The following is a 13606-nucleotide window of genomic DNA, read 5'->3' as shown; positions in this document are numbered from 1 at the left end:
TCCCAAATACACATCAGTAGGTACCAGAAAGTAAGAAAAGTTGGTTTTGCATAACATTGCGACACAAAACTCCAAATATGTCTGCTAATAGGTGCTATTATACACGCCATAATATTACCATATGTTGAAGCACAGTACATCTAACTACGGTAGCTGTAATGCGCCGACAATTCATCAAGCGGTGCGGCTTCATAGCTTACCAAAGTACTAAAACATTTTGACATATTGTTTATCGCCGTGTGTAATGTTTTATATTCTCAATGGAACATTTAAAGTTTTGGTGTTGTTTGCTGGCGCCATTTTGCAGTCTACATGTATCTCTTATGTGTGACTGCCATCTACTGGTCACACTTATCATTACACCATGTACTAAATACAATAGCTTCGAGGTCGGTAAGCACAACCAGAAATATTCCGTACATTAGGTGCACCGGGTTATAAGGTGCACTGTCGATTTTTGAGAAAATTAAAGGATTTTAAGTGCGCCTTATAGTCCGAAAAATACGGTAATTTTACTTTGTCGTCTGTCCAAACAAAAGTCATTTTCTTTGCGTGCATCTGCCATAATCACTTTTTTGTTTTGTTTTGACATGTGACTGGAGAACAGGAATTTATGCGTGTGCAGTAGAGATGCGCGGTTTGCGGGCACAACCACAGAGTCCGCGGATTATCCGCGGATCGGGCGGATGAAATTAAAAAAAATTAGATTTTATCCGCGGGTCGGGTCGGGCGGTTGAAATTTAAAAAAAATAGATTTTAAATAGATTCAGGCGGGTGGCAGTTAAACCAATTGGGAAATATATATACATAGTTAAATGTTGTTACCCACATACGAAAAACGAGCAGGCACCTGCAGCATATGCCACAACAGAAGAAAAAAAAGAAAAGAGATGGACACTTTTACGGAGCGGAGAAGGGACGCCTCGCCGGGGTCCGGGACCGAGGCCCCTTCCCTCGAGAGGGCTCCACCGGGAGCCGTAGCTGAGGCGATCCGCGAGAAGGGCCCGACGCACGTCCAGGGTCACCACCGCGCCCACCGCACCGACACCCCGCCTCGTCCGCCTTCGCCGCGGCCGGCGTCACGCGCAGCAGGTAAGCAGCTTACCTGCCCGCCACCCCCGTGGCCGGGGGCTCGTAACAGGGGTCACTCCGCGCGCTCCGCCCGCGCAGCTTACCTGCCCGCCACCCCTGTTGCCGGGGGCGCGTAACAGGGGTCACTCCGCGCGCAGTGCGCTCACGAAAGGGGTGGGGCTCACCCTGGTTGATATAGACAGCAGGACGGTGGCCATGGAAGTCGGAACCCGCTAAGGAGTGTGTAACAACCCACCTGCCGAATCAACTAGCCCTGAAAATGGATGGCGCTGGAGCGTCGGGCCCATACCCAGCCGTCGCCGGCAGCGAGACGCGCTTGGAGGTGCGCTCAGCACGGCTCCCATATGATCGCGCACTGGTGTGCGTCTGGGCCGTGACAGCGTGGCACGCGAATGTCTGTGCTGCATTGGATCAGTCTCCTTTTTTTAACAGGCAAAAGCTTTATAACCTCACTAATGCCTTGCATCGTCTATATTAGATATATAACAACGGGCGGATGCGGTTCTGATTAAATGTTAGAACGGGTGGATGGCGGATGGTTGACGACTTTCTGATGCGGTTGCGGATGAAATAATTGCCTATCCGCGCATCTCTAGTGTGCAGTTTATCCTTCTAAAGTTTTGGTGGTTCCAGTGGCTGTTTGCTTACAGCGCCACTTATGGCGAGGCACTGTATTGCATCATTCTCACCCAGGAACTGTTTCCGCTTGGATGTGACTCACTATTGATAGGACACTGTGGGGACGCATTTATTTTTTTTAACCCAAAACAAAGTCGAAGCACAAATGTTGCTTTGGGAACATGCCCGAAATTTTAAATAGATTGGTGAGCTTAGCCAATCAGGACACAGAGGGGGAAGGTCATGTATTTATTACTGCAGGTTTGCTTGTGAGGCTCAACTTGTTTGCCATCTAAAGATTGACAACATGGACATTAGCTATGGGAAGATGTGGACGTAACTATGGCATAGCTCCACCAGGCAGCATTCATGGATCATTTGTTCAATACAACGCTTATATTTAAACAGGAGTTCAGAACATGCAATAGGAGATCCTCCCATCCTTGTAACAATTAACCATTTTATATTTTGTATGTTTAGCCAATTAATTCCCATGTAATGCACTCTTCACAATCGCCCTGTTATTGACTGAGGCCTTCATTCAGAAACATTACAATGTTCCTGACGGTGTTGCTCTCATTCAACCACCAGCGGCGGTGATGTGCACGCACTTCTGCCGATGCGCAATAATCCTGTGTTTGTATACACATGTACACGGAAACATGCACGTGTCGCTCCGCATCAGCACAAAGAACCCTTGATGCCAGGATTAGCAGCACCGAGCCAGGCGGTGCGCTCAGTGTCGTGGGGTGCAACGGCGGTTGACTGCTGCGTTCCGCCAGCCTCTGCGCTACCCTAATGATGTTGTCGGAGCTCGGAGGGGTGGGGCTGAGCTGAGGGGGTTGCGATGGGGGGGGAAAAGGGGGGATGTTACTTATCTCCACAGCTCGGCAGCATTTCTCTTAATTAAAACTCCTATCTATGTCTTTGAAGTTCATAATGAGTCAGTTTGGTTCTGCGGAGGAACGGGGTAGAAAATAAGGCCAGAGCGGGTATTTATTATTTCTCCGCCTCTGCTTCCTCTTTCTGCTATTCGACAACATATCGGATGTATGTTGCAGCATGTCGGCGGTTATTGTTGCATTTGTTGTTGCCTCTCTTGTTTGGTTTTATTTGCATGAAAACAACCTAGAGTAGCTAAAGGGATGTAAACAGCAATGAGGGCGATAAAGAGGAGCAAGAAGGAGCTCTTTTTTTTTTTCATTTACAGCATGTGAATGGGTTTAATCTTATCACTGGCTGCTCTTCACAGCTTGTGCGGATCTCTCCCCTCGCCAAGCGCTCACTCCCGCTTTCCCAGGCCTTTCAGATTACAGTCAAATATTACAGGCCGTGACCAATCTCCAATTAACCAAATGTTGTCGGGCTATACTATCACCCTTGGCTCCTTTCATGCTCCTTTAACGCCTTTTTTCGATGCGCCTGGATATTTTCTCTCCACAGTGCGATGAGACGTCATTCTCTTAAAGCCTCCTCACGCTCTTGCACGGCACCGACGGAAGCTTAACCCAAATAAATCAGTCTTCTCGTAATGCATTCCAAATTAAACGAGAATTAATTGAACCTCAAAATGTGGTACAATCAAGGAAATTACCTCACGTCCCAGTTTTGAAAGGCTGACCAAGGAATTTTACTGTCAAATGTTCACCACTGCCAATGCAGCACAATCAAGCATTTAGCAAGCGGATCTTCTGTCAGCCTGGTTCTCCTTGGTTTACATGGAACTTTTGTGTGTGTTGGTGTGTGTGTTTGACGTGCCTGGGTAGCAGCCGCTTTGCATCGTCTCTGTCATATTTATGCTTTGCCCATGTGTCCGTAAGCTTTTGGCGTTTGATGGAAAAATAATTAGAGGATAAGCATTATGGGGTAGAGCACATTACAGAGCAGTTTCCATAAATAACCAAGCTCTGCCAGCATCAAACTTGACAAATAGAAGTTCTTTTTTTTCCAAGTCAAGCTGCATGTGTCTTAAGTTTAAAAAAAGACAACACTTTTTTTTATCTCCATCAAGAGGTAAACCTTGTACCTGTGCGCCTTCCTTTCTCTCTGATCTCCGGTTCTTAAAAAGTGGCATTTTATTTTTGATAAAAATGACGACCGTTTGTGTTCTGATTCACGTGCGATGTAAAGTGGTTTTGTCTTCTCGTATCTGGAGAACTTCAAAACAGCACCTAGCGTGCGTGGATTGTTTGATGCCACCAGGGACAAAAATATTGATGCTGAAATGTTTGCAAAAAACTTGGCAGGATAGTTGTAGTGCTTTAACGTGCATTATACACTGGCCCCTTATGTAGTTATGTGCGATATTACGATATATATCATAATACATCATAAACATGTCATATATTATCATTTATTGCAGCCTGGCCGGAGCAGGAGGGGATAGAAAGAGAAAAAAAAGAAGACAGAGGGGGAAATTGTGGGGACAAGAGGGGGATTAGACAGAGAGACAAAAACAACAACAGCAAACAACAACAACAACAACAATAGAGCAACATCAGCAAATACGACATGTACAAATATGATGATAAAAGTAATAGCAAATAAGCAGTTAGCGAAAAATAAAAAATAATACAGAAATGACAATGAGCATTATTACACTACAAATGGATCAATGCAAATACCAATAGAAATAGCGCTATTTATAATGAACAATACCAATAATTTACCTTTATTATCAACAATACAGTTGTTTAAATGCAACAATACATATACGTAATGATAACTTGAGATACGAAAGAATGCAGAAAAATGGAGGGGGAGAAAAAGAAGCAACCTACATTAACCTTGTAGATTGTTATAGTCACAATAGGTTAAGCTTTGTCAGTGTGCCATGTGTTACACCCAGTTTACCCTAGGGCAACAACGTTAATATATGTTTGATGAAACGTGATTATGTGCATGAGTGTAAGTATGCATATGTACTTGTATATGTACAGAATGTGTATATGTGTTTGTACAATTAATGTATGTGTACAGAATGTGTATATGTGTTTGTACAATGAATGTATATGTACAGAATGTGTATATGTGTTTGTACAGTGAATGTATATGTACAGTATGTGGATGTGTATGTTTGTATATTGAATGTGCGTGTGGATGTACGAACTTTAGGTAGGTAAATATGTACTGTATTTGTGTATTTATGTGGGAGCGTAGGTACCTATGTACGTATGTGAGCATATGTGAATTTGTATGTACAATACATTCGACTCCCAGAGTGCGTGGGAGCCAGAGCACGGCCCCATCACCCCCGAGAGCCCATCATGAACATGTCTAACGTACTAGCGTTACCTTCAAAACCACAAAGTGAGGTTTGTGTCTGTTCGGAATGTTAAAATTTTAGTAAACTGACTGTGCATTAAACAAAGGCAACAATTTGCCCCTTTTAACAAGAATATTTATATTTACTAGGGGTGTAACGGTACTTGTATTTGTATTGAACCGTTTCGGTACGGGGGTTCCGGTTCGGTTCGAGTTTCCACACGGACATATTAAGTAGCGTAACGCACGTTATGTAAACAATGCACACCGAGGCACAACACACGACATGCTAGCAGCTAACGGGCTACGATAGACTGACAATACGTCCTCTTTTCACCGGACATGTCCTCTTTTGCGGAGCTGTCAGGGCGGAGTTTCTTAAATGCCTCAAATGTCCGGCATTTGGAGTTAGGGTTGCGTGTATTTTCAATGTACGTTCAGGGTTAAGAAGGGGTTAAAAACAAAACAAATTGTGCGCGCAGCAGCATTGGTGAGGGAGGGGCAGAGACAGAGAGAGAGAGAGAGTTATGATAAACGCGCATGCGTCGCCAGGCTCTGCTTTTTATCCATAGATTTATCACATTTAATTTTTTATTATCTATAGAAGGGGTGTCAAAAGTGTGCCCCAGCTAATGTTTTAAAGGCCCACAGCACATTCTAAAAATACTATTCAAATAAACAAAAACATAACAAAAGTGAGAAAAAGAAGGTTAAAGGTGAAATGTAATTTAGAAAAAGTTGCAATGTTGACTAATAAAACAAAGCTGTTTTTTTTTTCTTTCAAACTGTCATTGCTCAAAACATAATATTGAATCAAAATCAATGTTATTATGAATTATTGACCTATCCAAGGTTCCCATTACTTCACATCAAATATTCCATTAAGAAAAACATTTTTGGTGGAAGATTTAGCAAATTTGGTAAATAAATAACCCAAAAATGTATATTTTGTTGTTTTCTTACTGTACCGAAAATGAACCGAACCGTGACCTCTAAACCGAGGTACGTACCGAACCAAAATTTTTGTGTACCGTTACACCCCTAATATTTACATTACATCCTTAGTCATAAGTGTTCTGCAACAGGTTGTGTTCGAATTTCCGCTGTATTTTGAGTTAGTGGGCTAGGATTAAATCTATCTGATTCTGCTTCCAGCCTGTCCCTCAAAAACACTGTTAGATCATGACTGTCATTCGTTAACCTCCTCTGTCCCTGAGCTAATTGGGTCAAGCTCAAAATAAAATAACACAGAATAAAGTAGGGCTGAAGTGTTTATCTGTGAGCTCTCAATAGACCAGGGCTGCAGCCACTCTCCAATTTCCCTCTACCTCCATTACTGGCACACGTACCCCAGGGCTGGAAATTGCCTTTTCGTGTCCCGAGGCAGAATTCACCCGAGCATCTTGACTAAATGCATCTGCAAGGAAGGACAAGTCCTCTTCAGGTCCAAACCTTTGATCCTAAAAAGACCCCCACCTTCCTTAAAGCCCTTAGGAGCTGGCATCAGTGTAATTGAAGATCATTACCAATCCTCAATGCGAACCTCTCAACTACCGTCTCCATAATAGAAATGAATTGTGCGGCCCAGAGCTGCTCACGGCATCAGAAAAATGGGAGGTAAAAGGTGGATGGAGCTGAGGCACTTCTTACAAATAGAAATTAAGTGTAAATATCCTGTCTGTGACGCCATTACTTTGGGAAGGAGCTAAAACCCAGTGTGATTACTGCCTTACATTTATGTCCCCAACACTGTTTTTGTTTTGTTTCTGTAAAGGGGCAGTAAATGGTGGTGGTGGTGGTGGTGTGGGGAGGGGTCGTGTGTGCACACTTCAAAAGAATTTGTAACAAACCTAATTCATCTCGAGCGTAGGATGAGCTCGTAAGAAAGATGAAAGTGAGTTGGCATGGAAACAGAAAGCACATCAGCACTCGCTGGCACACAAAAGGTTGTGTTGCATGTTGCATTTCTACAGAAAAGCATCCAAAGAGGCTTTAAGTGCTATCATGACCTTAGTGACAAAATTAGCCAATTATGACTTACTTGGGTGCTCGGATTTCTCCTTTCTAGTCCATGTGACCATAAATATCAATGTTTCCCCTATAATATAGAATACAATCAACATTTTTGTTACACCCCTCCATGCTCACCTGGTTTCTAAATTGTACAGTACATCGAAGCTTGCTGATTAACAAGAGAGCAAATCAAATGTTTCCTATAATCCCATAACTCTTTTGTCTTTTACTGTTTCCTCCTGTCAGTCACCTTCAATGCAGCGGTATAATGTTTCAACGTTTCTCGGAGCAAGGTGAAGTATTAATTGGACGATAGCGTGAAGCCATATATCTCTCCCCTTCTTTTTGATCTAAGTAAGGGGAATTCCACATGTTGATACTGTACAGACCTCCAGTGCAGCTGTGGAGTCGCGCTCTTGTACAAGCATGCAAGAGACGCGCAAGAACAGTTCGTAGTTAAATTTACTGTTTACTGACAAACGTGTGCCACATTTTCGATTTATTTTAAGGAGCAATGCAAAAAATGGCTTTTCCGCCAAGTCTTTTGTAAAACAAAACTGTTTATTTTTTTTCATTAGGTTTTCTTCTTGTTGCACGTAATGTTTGAAATGTTGAGCTAACCTGTTTAGAATGTTTATACATATACCGTATTTTCCGCACCATAAGGCGCCCTGGGTTATAAGCCGCGCCTTCAATGAACGGCATATTTCAAAACTTTGTCCACCTATAAGCCGCCCCGTGTTGTAAGCCGCATCTAACTGCGCTAAAGGAATGTCAAAAAAACAGTCAAATAGGTCAGTCAAACATTAATAATATATTAAAACCAGCGTGATGTGGGCGCGCATGGAGTCGTATATCAACATGGACGGAGCTGCGTGAAAAAAGCCACCCGGCCTCTTCGCGTAAACTTAAACTTACCTTAACCACTCGCTCATCTTTTCTTCATCCATCCCTTCGAGTTAGCTTTTATGATGACGCCGGCTGGAAAGGTCTCTTTTGGCAAGGTCTTCCTTTTGAATATCACCATGGGTGGAAGTTTCTGGCCATTAGCATGGCAAGCTAGAACCACAGTGAAGGATGACTTCTCATTCCCTGTGGTGCGAATATTCACCGTACGTGCTCCCGTTGTATCCACAGTGCGGTTCACAGGAATATCAGTTGCTGTGAAATAGTAATCCGTGTGCGGATGGAGAGATTGCGTCTTTTCATGAACCGGATCCCTGTCGCTTAGTAGGAGCCATTTTGTGGTCTTTACAGATGTAAACACACAAAGGAAATGAAACGTACGGTAATATCCGCGCGCTTTTTCTTCTTCTACGCGGGCGGGTGGTTGCTTACAGTAGAAGAAGAAGCGCTTCCTGTTCTATGGGGGCGGGTGCTTACCTTGGCGGTTGCTTGCGTAGAAGAAGAAGCGCTTCCTGTTCTACCGGGAAAAAAGATGGCGGCTGTTTACCGTAGTTGCGAGATCGAAACTTTATGAAAATGAATCTTAATATTTATCCATATATAAAGCGCACCGGGTTATAAGGCGCACTGTCAGCTTTTGAGAAAATTTGTGGTTTTTAGGTGCGCCTTATAGTGCGGAAAATACGGTACTAGTACTAGCAATAAGTGGGGTTTTAACAATGGTAACATCTTTAAGATTTGTTTACCTAATAATCTATAGTGGAGGTAAATGTGCTGTGACACATCACAATATCTTTGTAGGTAAATCAGAACATTTGAAAGCATTAAAACTAAGGATGTTCAAGTGTATGCAATTAATCACAAATAAATTATTTCATGAATCATGTATAAAACACAGATTAATCACACAATTTATTTTGACTGTAGATGCCCGTTTACCTTAACCGCAGATGATTACCTGCAAGGCAAAGCAATTTGTTATATGGCCAGTGATCAGATCAATGTATATTTGTCATGTCTGTGTAATCATGTTTTGTTTTGTTTAGTTATTGGACTCTTTAGTTTCTGGCTTTTCACTCCCTTGTCTTGTTTCCATGGTTACCCATTAGTTTCACCTGTTCCACGTTTGGACTCATTGTGCACTCTTGTTTGTCACCATAGCAACCCATTAGTTTTCACCTGCCCTCACGACTCACGCACCTGTCGTTAATCATGTCACTATTATTTAAACCCATTGTTGCCAGGAAGTCTCCCTGGCGACATCTATCAAGACTTGGACTATGGCGTGGTTTGTTCTCCCGTGGTGCAAATGAACATTTGGACCAGACATGGCGTGAAGGTGAAGACATAATTTATTTTACACTAACAAAGGAACAAAAAGTGCGCTCAAGGCAGAAGTACAAACTTGACTAACGAAACAAAAAGACTTGCACGTGGGCAAAAAACTATGGACATGAACAAAAGTCGCTAACTGTGGCATGAATAGAAAAAACTTACTTGACATGGCATGAAGTGCGCAGAGGTAAACAGAGTGAGAAGCAGAAAGTCAGGGGTATGATGTCGCCAGGGAGACTTCCTGGCAACAATGGGTTTAAATAATAGTGACATGATTAAAGACAGGTGCGTGAGTCGTGAGGGCAGGTGAAAACTAATGGGTTGCTATGGTGACAAACAAGAGTGCACAATGAGTCCAAACGTGGAACAGGTGAAACTAATGGGTAACCATGGAAACAAGACAAGGGAGTGAAAAGCCAGAAACTAAAGAGTCCAATAACTAAACAAAACAAAACATGATTACACAGACATGACAATATTCCAGTGAAAAGATAAGTGAGGAGACTCCAAATGGTGTGCTCAGTGGCAAATGTCGAATCAAAATACACCCTTACAGGATTTTAAATGACATTGTTGCCAAGTTTTAAACAAAAAATAATGTTTATTCAAGGAAAACATTTGAAAAGTGTTCACGTATGACGTTTTTGACAATAAAATTGCATTTGTGTCAAAAAATGTAGGTCTTTTTAAGTTGATACAAATTTTGTAATCAAGTAATTAACTGTGATTAATTGCAATTGATAAAAATTCTAAAGTTTGATTAATCTTATGTAAAAGAGACCAACTTTTTTTTTACCTATTGGTACCTGCTGTGTATTTGGGACCCCATAAGTCCCGAAAATGTGAAATCAAACCGTGGACGCATGGCGGACATATTTATAAAATAATCTTGTCTCCCTTCATACTTGCTGCAAACGAGCCATGTGGAATTTGCTCTGTCCTGTGACGTCAGCGGATATCTCCATAAAATTTTATCTCAAGAGCTTTGCGCGAGTCAGCCATTGTGGTGCGACATTGTAGTCAATAACTTCCTTCTTTTTATCTATCCTCTTGTTGTGGGGCATACTGGCTCGCACATGCATGCACCGCTGTTGCCATTTCTAATACAAAATAGGGCTGGGCGATATGGCAAAACATTTTTTCAAGATTAATATCACAATTTTTTGTTTTTATTAAAGGCAGCTTGTCCCGTGCAGGATCATAGCGAGTACCGTTGCATACCTACTGTTTACTCCTGCAGTATCTTGTAACCAACATTCCTGCCATGTTTGATCGAGGTAATATACCATACTTGCCAACTTTGAGACCTCCGATTTCGGGAGGTGGGGGCAGGGGGGTGGGAAGGGCGTGGTTGGGGGCGTGGCTAAAAGGGGAGGAGTATATTTACAGCTAGAATTCACCAAATCAAGTATTTCACATATATATATATATATATATATATATATATAAGAAATACTTGACGTTCAGTGAATTCTAGCTATATATATATATACGTATATATTTATTTTATTATATATATATATATATATATATATATATATATATATATAAAAAAAATACTTGAATTTCAGTGTTCATTTATTTACACATATACACACACATAACACTCATCTACTCATTGTTGAGTTAAGGGTTGAATTGTCCATCCTTGTTCTATTCTCTGTCACTATTTTTCTAACCATGCTGAACACCCTCTCTGTGATGCATTGATGTGTGGCACGCACAAAAGTGCTTTCATCAAATGCACTAGATGGCAGTATTGTCCTGTTTAAGAGTGTCACAACATTGCTGTTCACGGCAGACGAACTGCTTTACGGTATACAAAAACGTGACTGCTGTTGTTGTGTGTTGTTACCGCGCTGGGAGGACGTTAATGAAACTGCCTAACAATAAACCCACATAAGAAACCAAGAACTCGCCCTCCATCATTCTACAGTTATAACGTGATTGGGCAGGTATGCTTTTTATATTGTGGGTTAGCCTGAATTTCGGGAGATTTTCGGGAGAAAATTTGTCCCGAGAGGTTTTCGGGAGAGGCGCTGAATTTTGGGAGTCTCCCGGAAAATCCGGTAGGGTTGGCAAGTATGTAATATACTGTATGCTCACAGCTGACAACTGTCATTTTTTCATGTCTATAATTGTGTCTACTAAATTTGCAAAAGTACAGGTAACCCACGCTACAGTCCATACCTGGCTTCTCAAAGTTCTTTTGTTTTTTCCTTGTCATCACAAACATTTTGCAGTAAACAAAGCATCGGTTGTGTACTGAATACCATAAGACTTTTATTTCAAGTTAACACTTACTAAACAACACTTTCAAATAATAAAATATTATTTGTATTCTTTATTACTTGTATACATCAGTGCTTCTCACCAGTGCTTTGGCAAGCGGTTGAAACAAATTGTGGAGGTTTTTTATTTTTAAATGCCGTATCTAATATTTAATAAAAGTACACTAAAGTGCAGTTTAAATTGGAGTTACTGTAAAATAATGTGTACCAACTAGGCGTGTAACGGTACGTGTATTTGTATTTAACTGGCCGAAAATGCATAATAAAGAATGAAAAAAACATATATAAGTCGCACCGGAGTATAAGCCGCACCGGCCGAAAATGCATAATAAAGAAGGAAAAAAACATATAAGTCGCACCGGAGTATAAGTCGCACCGGCCGAAAATGCATATTAAAGAAGGAAAAAAACATATATAAGTCACACTGGAGTATAAGTCGCACCGGCCGAAAATGCATAATAAAGAAGGAAAAAAACATATATAAGTCGCACTGGAGTATAAGTCGCATTTTTGGGGGAAATGTATTTGATAAAAGCCAACACCAAGAATAGACATTTAAAAGGCAATTTAAAATAAATAAAGAATAGTGAACAACAGGCTGAATAAGTGTACGTTATATGAGGCATAAATAACCAACTGGTATGTTAACGTAACATATTATGGTAAGAGTCATTCAAATAACTATAACATATAGAACATGCTATACGTTTACCAAACAATCTGTCACTCCTAATCGCTAAATCCCATGAAATCTTATACGTCTAGTCTCATTTGGGAATGAGATAAATAATAGTATTTGATATTTTACGCTAATGCGTTAATCATTTCACACATAAGTCACTCCTGAGTATAAGTCGCACCCCCGGCCAAACTATGAAAAAAAGTGCGACTTATAGACCGAAAAATACGATAGTTTTTTGATCTGGGAAAAAAAGATCCTGCTGTTTGGTACAGTACGCTTAGCAGAAGAAATGCAAAATCTATCTTTTCATAGTAAACACTTCATGTTGTATGCGTACGCTTTAAAATGTATAGATGGACTTTAGAAGGCGCACTTGGAAGAACTGCCAGGTAAGATTAAGAAGTGCTGCATTGTAGACTTATCAGTGGATCTGGCATGTATCCACCTCTGCCTGTCACACAGAATTCCAGCGGACCGGGAATTATGTGCACTTTCACATATTCAGCAATGAGATAATTAGGTGTGGTCTGACATGAAAAATACTTGTCGGACTGTGGAATATCTGCTGTTTTGGCTATTGAACCTCTGAAGCCAGATTGCCTGGTTGACTTCATCCCCTGCTCTTTGTGTCGATGCTGTCAGTAGAAGTCAGTGTATAAGTGCAACCTCCAAGCATCACCAGTACACCGGTGTTTACCTCCTCCTGTTCTTCCCCTCCGCAGCGAAGTTTGATGCCGTGTATCCCGCAGCGCCTCAACGACACAATGGTCGTCTCGCAGCATCAAAGGCCCGCTGGTGACAGGTTCATGGGGAGGATAGGGAAAAGATCAAATATTCATTTTTGAGTCGTAGAATGCAAAGTTAATTGAAATACTGTGAAAGGAGAAAAAATAAGTGCTTGTGACACTTGTGACAGGGAGTCACTTGAGAGAATAAACCTTTTGCATCCTCTTCCCCTCCCCTTCCCTTCTGCGGGATCAGATTTTGAAGGTATTGTTCTCTGTCTTTTATATTGTTTAATATGCTAGTTTCAACCATTACATCATGCTCTGCAAGACAGAAAAATTGACGGTTGTATTAATCACAGTAGTGATGATGATCATTTTTCATAACTTTGCATGCATGACCAACACATGAGCTTTTAACTATTGAACTTATTTACTGAAACGAAAACTAAAATGAAAAATGTTGAAAGTTAAAATAAAGTAATTATAATTATATTACATCTTTTGCAGAGGTGGGTAGTAACGCGCTACATTTACTCCATTACATCTACTTGAGTAACTTTTGGGATAAATTGTACTTCTAAGAGTAGTTTTAATGCAACATACTTTTACTTTTACTTGAGTATATTTATAGAGAAGAAACGCTACTTTTACTCTGCTACTTTTATCTACATTCAGCT

At 41.1% G+C, this 13606-nt stretch overlaps 1 long non-coding RNA gene across 2 annotated transcripts in view; it reads left to right on the top strand.

Annotated features, from left to right (window-relative positions):
- Positions 1-13363, top strand: part of LOC133570230 (uncharacterized) — a 71584-nt gene extending 58221 nt beyond the window's left edge. For both annotated transcript variants that reach the window (XR_009810071.1, XR_009810070.1), the window contains exon 3: positions 12924-13363. This is a non-coding gene — a long non-coding RNA (uncharacterized lncRNA). The remainder of the gene's footprint in view (positions 1-12923) is intronic.
- The last annotated feature ends 243 nt before the right edge of the window (positions 13364-13606 follow it).

This window comes from Nerophis lumbriciformis, linkage group LG27 (genome assembly GCF_033978685.3).
Source record: "Nerophis lumbriciformis linkage group LG27, RoL_Nlum_v2.1, whole genome shotgun sequence".
Classification (NCBI taxonomy): domain Eukaryota; kingdom Metazoa; phylum Chordata; class Actinopteri; order Syngnathiformes; family Syngnathidae; genus Nerophis; species Nerophis lumbriciformis.
Note: the sequence above shows the minus strand (reverse complement) of the source record. Positions and strands in the feature narration are given on the sequence as shown.